This window comes from Pongo pygmaeus, chromosome 11 (genome assembly GCF_028885625.2).
Source record: "Pongo pygmaeus isolate AG05252 chromosome 11, NHGRI_mPonPyg2-v2.0_pri, whole genome shotgun sequence".
Taxonomy (NCBI): Eukaryota; Metazoa; Chordata; class Mammalia; order Primates; family Hominidae; genus Pongo; species Pongo pygmaeus.
This window is the reverse complement of record NC_072384.2, coordinates 54,523,298-54,534,446: the sequence shown is the minus strand read 5'-3', so window position 1 is coordinate 54,534,446 and position 11,149 is coordinate 54,523,298. Positions and strand designations below refer to the sequence as shown.

The following is an 11,149-nucleotide window of genomic DNA, read 5'->3' as shown; positions in this document are numbered from 1 at the left end:
TGATGTTTCTGGGCGTGATGGTGTTTACGTCAGAATAGTTTAATGAAGTTAAACACATTGGACCATCCTCTAGGGGGCTTATTAATCATAGTAAAGTAGGCTTGTTTAGTGAAATAAAACTGCAAGTCCAAAGATGTGGCTTCTTGCTCATTACATTCACTAGCAACCTTGGCTAAATTACTATATATCTAAGTGAAATATTCATGTTCAGTAAGTGGAGCCTAAACAAATTTTTCCAAAACAATATCCTAGGAAAGACTAGTTCCATGATATGATTAATAAAAACAGGATTTCATAATGAAATAATGCTTACAATGCTGTTTATAAATATTAATGCATCAAAGCCTCTGAGAACTCCTAAAATAGAGATAATTGTTAGCACATATTTAACAAAAAAAATTGGGTAGTAATATATTATTTCCAGGTAAACATTTATTATCAGTTTTTATTTCTTTAAAGAAATATTTCTACTTACATTTCAAGTTTCAAATTTAATACTTCAAGAAGCTCAATATACTATTATATCCCAAATGGCATAATGGTTTGCAAATTTATAATTACTATAATTCTAGGGGCCTTAACCAATTTATTTGTTGTCTTTATATATATGAACTGTATCAAATAACACACAGGAATGCATACTTTTTTATCAAACACAGATGTTACGTCTCTGAAAAATTAGATATATGGGGAGAATTATAAGGTAATATATTAGTTTAATAGTATCTGTTTCCTATTGTTACAGTAGCAAATTACCCAAAACTTAGTGGTTTAAAACAATACAACTTTATTATCTTTCTGGATGTCTGAGCTAGTTCTTACTGGGCTAAAATCCTAATGTTGAGAGAGCTGCATTCGTTTCTGTGAATTCTAGGGAAGAATTCATTTTCTTGTTTTTTCCACCTTCTCAGCATCTTCAAAGCCAGCTGTGTAAAATCATAATTTTTTTCTCTCTATGATACTCCTGCATTTCTCTTTTTCTTTTAGAAGGAGCCTTTTGAACAATAAACACTGGGGCCTATTTGAGGGTGGAGGGTAGGAGGAAGGTGAGGATTAAAAACTACCTATCTATCAGGTATTAGGCTTATTACCTGGGTGACAAAATTATCTGCACACCAAATCCTCACAACATGCAATTTACCCATGTAACAAATCTACAAATGTACCCCTTCAACCTAAAATAAACATTGGAAAGAAAAAAAATTAATAAAGACCTTTTTGATTATATTAGTCATCTGCATAATCCAAAATAATCTCTTCATCTCAAAATCCTTAATTTATTTACATCAGTGAATTCTCGCTTTGCCAGGTAAAGTAACATATTCCCAGTTCCCTAAGCATTAGGACTGAATATCTTTGGTAGGGTGATTTTCTGACTACCACATTAACTAATGGTAATTTAGTATTTACTGATGTCAGGCACTGTCCAGTCATCTTCCCTCCTGCAAAGTGATCATCAGTGACACATCTGTGAACAAGATACATACTTCTGCCTTTGTAGAGCTTACATTCTAGCAAAAGGAGACAGATAATAAACAGTAAATGTAATAAATATTTCATATTGTTTTAAAAGGAGATGAGTGCTACTGCAAAAAAGAACAGAGTAAAGTGAAACATGATTGGGGTGGACAAAACTGGCGATTTATATGTGGTGGTCAAGATAAAGCTTGCTGAGAAGGTAACATGTGGCCAATTTTATACAGACATCTGGAAAATAAAAACCATCTCAGGTATAGAGAATATCTGGTTTGATTGCCCTGAGATAGAGTAGTGGCAGGCCTTCTGTGGTGAGAAAGAACAAAGGGAGTGGTGTGGTCAAACTGCAGTGAGAGAAGCATGGCTTGGGACAGCAGGAGAGCAATAGCAGATGAGGTCAGAGAAGTAATAGAAAGGGGAAAAACAAAAATATAGGACCTTGTCAGCATTCACAAGGTCTTTGACTTGCCTGTGCATGAAACAGAAAGTTTCATAGGGTTTTCAGAAATAAGCAAAATGGTTTAATTCATGTTTTGAAATATCACTTTCACACATGTTGGCAATGACTGTAGCGGGGGCAAGACTGAATAAGAAATCTAGTTAAGTGGCTATGGCAGTTATCTAGGCAAACTTTTAGTGGTGTTTAGGGCAAGAGGTAGCAGTATACATGATGCCAAGTGACTAAAATTGAGAAATTTTGAAGGCAAACCAATAAAATTTTTTGAAAGAATGAATGTGGCATGTGAGAACAACAAAGACAACAAAATAGAAATAGGGTGACTCCAGCGATTTGGCTTGAGCAAGTACAATTGCCAGTCACAGAATTCAGAAGGCTAATTGAAGACCAGGTTTGTGGGGAAAGTGGAAGAGTTGAGTTTAAGCATATTTACTGGAGACATCTTTCTACCACTTGGTGGAGTAGAAAGGACAAATTCTGAATGGAGTCAGTTATGAGTGAATGGCAGGAAATAAATTGGAGACAGTAACCATAGACAATTTCCCAGGAGTTTTGCTGCAAGGGGGCAAAGGGGAACAAAGAGATTGCTGAGAAACTGGATCAATAGAATATTCACTTTTTTTGGCTAGAAAAAATAACAAAATTTTTGTAATTAAATGGAAACAGTCTTATTGAGACATACAATTAATGATGAAGGACAGACGAGGCAGAATTGCTAGAGTGATGTCCTGAAGTAGGCAAGAGGGATTGAAATCTGGTACACATATAGAAGTGTTGACTTGAGATAGGATTATGGACAGATCACTTATAATAATATTCAGAAAGAAAGAATTTGTGGACTATTATCTTGCTAGGTGGGCAGATGTGTTTGAATGATTTGTTTTGTCAGTGACATAAAAGCGTTGAGTACAGTTTGTCCATTACACATTCAGATGTCTGGCATCATATAGCTCTAACCAGAGTATGCATATTAAAAACATGAAACGATGCTAATAAAATGACTGTGTCCAGCCATGTGATGTGTAAACCATGTTAATAATTTTGAAGCTCATGTTCCTTGATACAATAAAAAGATCAAAATCCCCCACTTAATATTTGCCAAAGTAATACTAACTTAGTAACACTAATTTTAAAAGATCTATGTTTTTAGCGTCCCTCAAATAAAATTGTTTCTGTTGTCTAACAGAGATATCTCCCATTATTTTGTACATGCTGTTAAGAATATTTATACTCTCTGGAGGTTAAGAATTTATCAGGACTGTTTACCATAAATTATAGAAGCAGAAAAAGAAATTCTGGAGAAATTAGTAAACAATAAAAATTAATAAATATATATTTAAAAATACATTTACCATATATATTTACTATTTATTAATATACATTAGTAAATATATATTTACTATATTATTATATATAATGATAAATACATATTTACTATTTACTATAAATAGTAAATATATAAATATATATTTACTAATAGTATATATAATCCTTTAAGTCGCCCTATTTCTATTTTGTTGTCTTTGTTGTTCTCACATGCCACATACATTCTTTCAAAAAATTTTATATTGGTTTGCCTTCAAGATATCTCAATTTTAGTCATTTGTCATCATGTGTACTGGTACCACTTGCCCCAAACCACCACTAAAAGTTTGCCTAGATAGCTGCCATAGCCACTTAACTAAATCTCTTATCCAATCTTGCCCCATCGACAGTCATTCTCAAGTAATAGTTAAGACTATTAGTAAATATATATTTATATATATGTATTTACTATTTATAGTAAATAGTAAATTCTGTTAGTATAGTAAATGTATATTTATACTAAATAGTAAATATGTATTTATTATGTATAATAATTACTAATAGTAATAGTAATAAGTAGTAATAATAATAGTAATAATTACTAATAATAGTAAATAATATTTACTATTTGGATATTAGAAATATCAACACCTTGAAGATAAATATCAGCAGTTATAGTCTTTAGCAGAGCATTAATTACCTTTAAACATTTTACTTTTCTTAATATGAATTAATGAATTTAGTTGTAGATTCTCACAATATTTTTCAAAAAGACATTCCCCAAATACCCAATGGCTATTAAAATATTAAGTATTTCAACATGATATTAATTATGTCATACTTTTCATGCTAAAACATTGTTTATAATATTCTAATGATAGATAACTCCTGTGATGAACTTAAATATTTATCTTTCTTTTTCAAAAAAATGATACATAATCAATAACTGACATTAGTGATAAAAGGAATATTGAAAGAAATGAAAATAATCTAGAATTTAACTAATTTGACTAACTAGTATAATCCATTAGAAGTCCTCTGTCAATTCCAAATGTAGAGGCACATGAAGAACATTGTTGGGTATGTCTGGCAGACAGCAATAAATATCTAATTGAAGAATGTTGAAGGGCTGAGGAAAGAGTGGGATGATAGAGGTGGAAAATTCTCCCTTTGGCAAAACATATATCCACTTTTTACTTTTCTAAAGTATAAATGAAATTGAAAAACAAAAGGAAAAATTATTTCAGAGCCTATGTTCTTGAAAGATTAATGCAAATCTAGGCAAAGTTCTAGGGCAATTTTGGAGTACATTAAAAAATGATCATGAAAATGAGTGTGTCATGTAATCTGGATTTCCTAGACTTGGAGGTTTTAAGTGAAAAATTTTTACTCTAAGAAGAAAATATAGTCTTATTATGGTTAAATATAGTACCACAAATATTTACCTAACATTTAGCAGTTGAAATTATGTGTGTGCTTTTATATTTGTGTGTGTGTGTGTGTGTGTGTGTGAGAGAGAGAGAGAGAGAGAAGGAGAGAGAGAGAGGATGAACCAAAATACTCCAAACTGAAGATTTTCTGACACGTTTTACCCTTCAAGTAAATTAATTCTAATTGCATAGAGGAATGTTGAACCTGCTGCCTGGCTGATGTTTCTCAAGTTTGAGAAATTGGATCCTGTCCATGTTGGCTAAATAGAAACACATTCGAGTAAAGTAGCATACATGGAGACAGTGCATATAATTAGAAAGTAATCAGAATCTTACCACCTGTTTAACTATTTCAATGTTTCTTTAAAATTTGAGTTGGTGCTCAGTTCACTAGACGCAACATGCTTTCTACTTTTTGATATGGATGATAGTGTTGAAGTTACTTTTGAAGTCTCCTATTTTGAAAAGCAACTTCATTTTTCCTTGTTTCTTAATCTATTTCTTACACAATTTCTCTCAAATAATCTGTGTTTGTTATACATAATATTTTATTTATAATATAAAATGTAATTTTAAAGCACATAGTTCAATGTTCTCAGGCATTTCTCTTTTGAGACTGTGTAAGTATACCACTGATTTCTGCTGCTTCATTGCCTAAGTTTCCCGTGATGAAATCTGTGTTTCCCTTAGCATTTATATTATGGCTACTTAGGTCAGCTGATAAATAAAAGTTTTTTAAAAAATAAAGTAAAAGACAGAAAGAATTGAATTATTTGCTCACAAACATGTAAAAAAATATGATTCAAACTTATGCTGGAGATTTTTCTAAAAGGAAGTTTGTATAAACTACGAGTGATTATATTTCAGAGGCAAGTTCTCTGCTCATTGTAGCATCATGTTCTTGGGTAAAGATAAATGAGATCTTGGGAAAAGGTGATTGAAACAGGAGCATGGTGGAGTGGTTTTAATAAATTTTCATCTTTCCTCATGGAAGTTGTCTGCTTGATAATTAAAGCTTAGTGCATTGCCTTAATCTCATCACAAAAATATTGTATATAAATTATATTGTAATGAATTGATATTAGGCAACATAGGCTGCAAAATTAAGTGTAAGGCTTTAACTAAAACAACATTTCCAAACTGTGATGTGCAGATACATCATTTATGGAAATCATTATGGAAATTTATAAAAAATGCATGCCCTTTCCTTGCTGACTCAGAATCCTTGCTAATGGGACTAATTGTGAAAAAAAAATTAACGTGTTTCTAGTATGAGTAAAAAACAAAGTAACACACCAAATTTTAAGAGCAACTAGCTGAATATTTTTGCTTATTAATAAGATTTAAAAGTGTAATAAATTGCTATAGAACAAAATTTAACTTTTTTAATTGCTACACTGTCATTGAGTAGTATTAGACATTGAAATTATGGGTTTACTGATAGATGTGTTGTAAAAGGTAAATAAAATGAACCTTTCTGAATGTGGAATGGAATGGATGATTCATTTCTTGAATAAGAATTTGGCCATAATTGAAGTCTTGTAATATTACCCAAAGAAACGAACAATCTCCATCATATTAATATTTTTTTCTGTGCTATATATCTACTGAGTTTATGATGTAACAGCAAAGAGAAAATGTGTCAAGAAATAAGTTGATTTTGTTTTTAATTTATACACGGCAACTTAAACGTTTCTAGTACACAGTTCAATATGTACAGTTCCATAAATATTGAAAAATACATAGTGTCATGTAACTAACATTACAATCAGGACACAGAATAATACCCTCACCACAACTAAATTTTCTTATCCTGTCCCTTTGTAGTCAGATCCCCTGCTTTCCCTAATCCTTGGGAAATAATGATCTATTCTTAGTCACTATACATTTGCATTTTTCCAGAAGTCATGTATATGGACTCCTATAACATGTAACTTTTTTTCTGGCTTCTTACACTTAGCAAACACCTTTCTAGATGCAGCCATATATTTGACATTCATCCGTTGTTCATTTGATTTTAATTCTGACAGGTATTATATTGTCTAGGTGTGCGAGAATGTTTATTCACTCACCCATTAAAACATATTAGGATGTTTTCAAATTTCAGTTATTAATGAGTAATGTTGATATGTGTATTTGTAAGTTTTTGAGAGAATTTTTTTTCTCTGATGAAATACTGAGAGCAGGACTGTTAATTCCTATGGTAAGTGTATGTCTGACTTTAAATAAAACAACACACATAGAGTGGAAGAAAGATAAATTAGACCCTGATGACATAACTTGAGTCCTGAATTTCCTAGAGATTGAAGGATAGTTTACTCTTGGGCTTTTCAGATGGATTTTCTGTCACTTGCGGCCCAAAATTTCCAAATACGTTACCAAATTCCTCTTGGTGCACAGTTCCTATGGTGCCCAATTTAGTGTTTTTCAAACTTGCATGATTATTAAAATCAGCTAGTGTTTATTAAAAATGAGATTTCCAGATCACTGTCCTGAAAATTATATTTTGTTAAGGTTTCTGATTTTAAAAATGGTCCTGAAATGAATCTTATGATCTAGAAGTTCATATCATCTAGAAGTTCTGTTAGTTCAAGCTAACAATAATAGTACAATATTTATAATATTAAAAAACTATTAGTATGTTATCATATTCCACTTACTGAATATTATATGATTCGCAAAATTGCTTAGCAAACCAGTATACAGCTACAGAATCATGGAGTGCTACAGATAGAAAAACAGTAGATATAACCTGCTGCAACAGCCCATTCTTTACAATGAGAAATTTGTAGCTGAAAGAAGTCATACACGTAAATCCCACAGGGAGTTAGTAGCAGAACAAATACTACAACATGAGCCTCCTGCTAGTTTCGATTTCTCTTGCTACCAAGCTCACATGTCTAAATTAGAAAATTATGAGAAAAAATACATAAGTAACAAGATACTGAAAAATCCATCTTTTTAAGCCCCAAAGGACTTATAGCCTGTTCTCAATTCTTAGCATACTTTTTATGAATGGGCACTCATTATTTAATCATTATAACAGTAATGAATACTTTACTTTTTAAACAGACTCTAAAAGCTTATCCTAACTCATGCTGTGATTTTGTAATCATAACCTTTAATACTCATATACCAAGTATCTTATTTATAATAGAAAATTGAGAGCTGTTACTGATGAAAGGATTTTGAGGGTAGATAAGTCTTTCCTTTTTTATGAAACATTAACACAAGAAATTGCTTGAAAAAATCAGGTGATCCCAAAGCAATAGTCCCAAACAAGAAACTCAAAGGGTTTTACATACCAAGTGAGAATTTTTCAAATTTATTTCCCAGTGTTCTGAAAAATTTATATGAAGTAGACTAGCTCCAGAGGTTGCTGATTTAAGGGATTAATTAACATCACTTGATAGATTTAAGGTCTAAAACTTCTTCACATTATAAAATGAAGCATTATGAACTGAACATCCTCATTATTCTTTCCTCCCCTTGAGTAGTCAAAATCAAACTGATTGCCTTCTATAGCTTAAATTGTTTAAAAAAATACTTCCATTAATGTTGCAGAAAGTGATATTTTAAATAATTTGTTGCCATTTCAAAACTCTAACATTATCCTCACTTTAGCAATGCATGTACTGAAATTGGTGTGATACAGAGATTAGCATGGCTCCTGTGCATGGATAACACACAAATTTGTGAAGCATTCCATATTTTTAATCCAGTAACATGATTCAAGATAAAATGGCCATATTAAGAAAGAAGCAAACTGATATGATAGAGCTGAAAAATCCACTACAAGAATTTCAAAACACAATCAGAAGTATTAATAGCATAATAGACCAAGCTGGGAAAAGAATCCTATAGCTCAAAGGCCAGTTTTTCAAATTAATTCAGTCAGGCAAAAATAATGAAAAAAATTAGAATAAACAAACCTCTGAGAAATATGGGATTATGTAACGAGGGTAAACCTATGATTCGTTGGCATCCCTGATGGAGAAGGAAAGAGAGTAAGCAACTTGAAAAACATATTGAGGATATTGTCCATGAAAATTTTCCCAACCTTGCTAGAGAGATTGACATTTGAATTTAGGAAATTCAGAGAACCTGTGCAAGATACTATACAAGAGGACCGTCCTCAAGACACAGAAACATCAAATTCTCTAAAGTCATTAAAAAGAAAAAATATTAAAGACCACTAGAGAAAAGGGGCAGGTCATCTACACAGGTAACTTCATCAAGCTAGCAGCAGAACTTTCAGCAGAAATTCTACAATCCAGAAGAGACTGGGGACCTACATTCAGTATCCTTAAGAAAAGAAATTCCAACCAAGAATTTTATATCTAGCCAAACTAAGCTTCATAAGTGAAGGAGAAATAAAATCTTTGTCAGACAAGCAAATTATAAAGGAATTTGTTACCACCAAACCTGCCTTACAAGAAGTTCCTAAGGGAGTGCTAAACATGGAAATGAAAAGTCACTACCAGCCACCATAAAAACACATTTAAGTTCATAGAACATTGACACTGTTAAGAAACTCCACAATTAAACCTACATAACAACCAGCTAACAACACAATGATGAGGTCAAATCCATACACATTAATATTAATGAGCTATATGCTATATGCTTGAACATTAATGAGCTATATACTCACTTGAAATGCACAGAGTGGCAAGTTGCATAAAGAAGCAAGACCAAGTATATGCTATCTTCAAGTGACCCATCTCACACACAATGTCACCTATAGGCTCAAAGTAAAGAGATGGAGAAAGATCTATCAAGCAAATTAAAACCAAAAAAGAGCAAGGGTTGCTATTCTTATTTCAGACTGAACAGATTTTAAATAAACAATAATCAAAAAGAACAAAAAATGATAAACATTTCAATTACATAATGATAATTACATAATGATAAACATTTCAATTCAACAAGATGACTTAACTGTCCTAAATATATAAGTACCCAACACTGGTGCATCCAGATTTATCAAACAAATTCATAGACACCTACAAAAAAACTTAGATAACCACACAATAATAGTGGGAGACTTCAACACCTCACTGACAGTATTAGAAATATCATCAAGGCACAAAACTGACAAAGATATTTGGGGACCTAAACTAAATACTTGATGAAATAGACCTAACAGATATATATATAGAACACTTCACCCATCAACCACAGAAAATACATTCCTCTTATCTGCACATGCCATATACTCTAAAATTGACCACATGCTCAGCTATAAAAATTTTTCAAGAAATTAAAAAAGAAACTCAAAGTTATACCATCCAGACTCTTGACCACAGTATAATAAAAAATAAAAAGCAATATCAAGAAGATCTCTCAAAATCACACAATTACATAAAAATGAAACAAGCTCCTCTGAAATGACTTTTGGGAAAACAGTGAAATTGAAGCAGAAATCAAGAAATTCTTTGAAATTAATATAAACGAAGATACAACATAACAGAATCTCTGGGACACAGCTAAAGCCATGTGAAGAGGAAAATTTATAGCACTAAAAGTGCACATCACAAAGTTAGATTTGTTAATTTCAAATTAACAAGCTAACATCACACCTAGAGGAACTAGAAAGACAAGAGCAAACCCACCCCAAAGATAGCAGAAGAGAAAAAATAACCAAAATTAGAGCTGAACTGAATGAAATTGAGATAAAAAAATAAAAGATCAACAAAACCATAAATTTGTTTTTTTGAAAGCATAAATAAGATTGATGGATCATTAACTAGACTAACAAATGAAAAGAGAGAAGAACCAAATAAACACAATCTAAAATGACAAAGTAGACATTACCGCTGAACCCACAGAAATACGAAAACATTCCAGGACTAGTATGAACACCTTTACGCACACCAGTGAGAAAAACACAGAATAACAAATGGATAATTTGCTGGAAACACACAAATTCCCAAAATTGAACCAGGAAGTAACCGAATCCCTGAACAGACCAATAACTTGTTCTGAAATTGAACTCATAACAAAAAACTGTCAACCAGAAAAACCCCTAGACCAGAAAAAGTCACAGCTGAATTCTGCCACACGTATAAAGAAGAGATGGTACCAATCCTACTGAAACTTTTCAAAAAAATCTAGGAGAGACTCCTCCCTAAACTAAATCTAAGGCCAGCGTCAATCTGACACAAAATCCAGGCAGACACACAACAAGAAAAGTAAACTTCAGACTAGTATTCCTGAGAACATAGACGTAAAAATCTTCAATAAAATACTAGCAAACCAAATCCAGCAACACATCAAAAAGCTAATCTATCACAATCTAGTAGGCTTTATTCCTGTGATGCAAGGATTTTTCAACTTACACAAATTAATGAATGTAATTTGTTACATAAACAAAACCACATGATCATGTCAACATACACAGAAAAAGGTTTTGATAAAATTCAACATCCCCTCATTTTAAAAACTCTCAACAACCTTGGTACCCAAAGGATATACCTCA

General features: G+C 31.9%; 1 pseudogene; it reads left to right on the top strand.

The window, feature by feature from the left end:
- The first annotated feature begins 8,283 nt into the window (after positions 1 to 8,283).
- Positions 8,284 to 8,383, top strand: LOC129032211 (U6 spliceosomal RNA; annotated as a pseudogene).
- Positions 8,384 to 11,149: the final 2,766 nt, after the last annotated feature.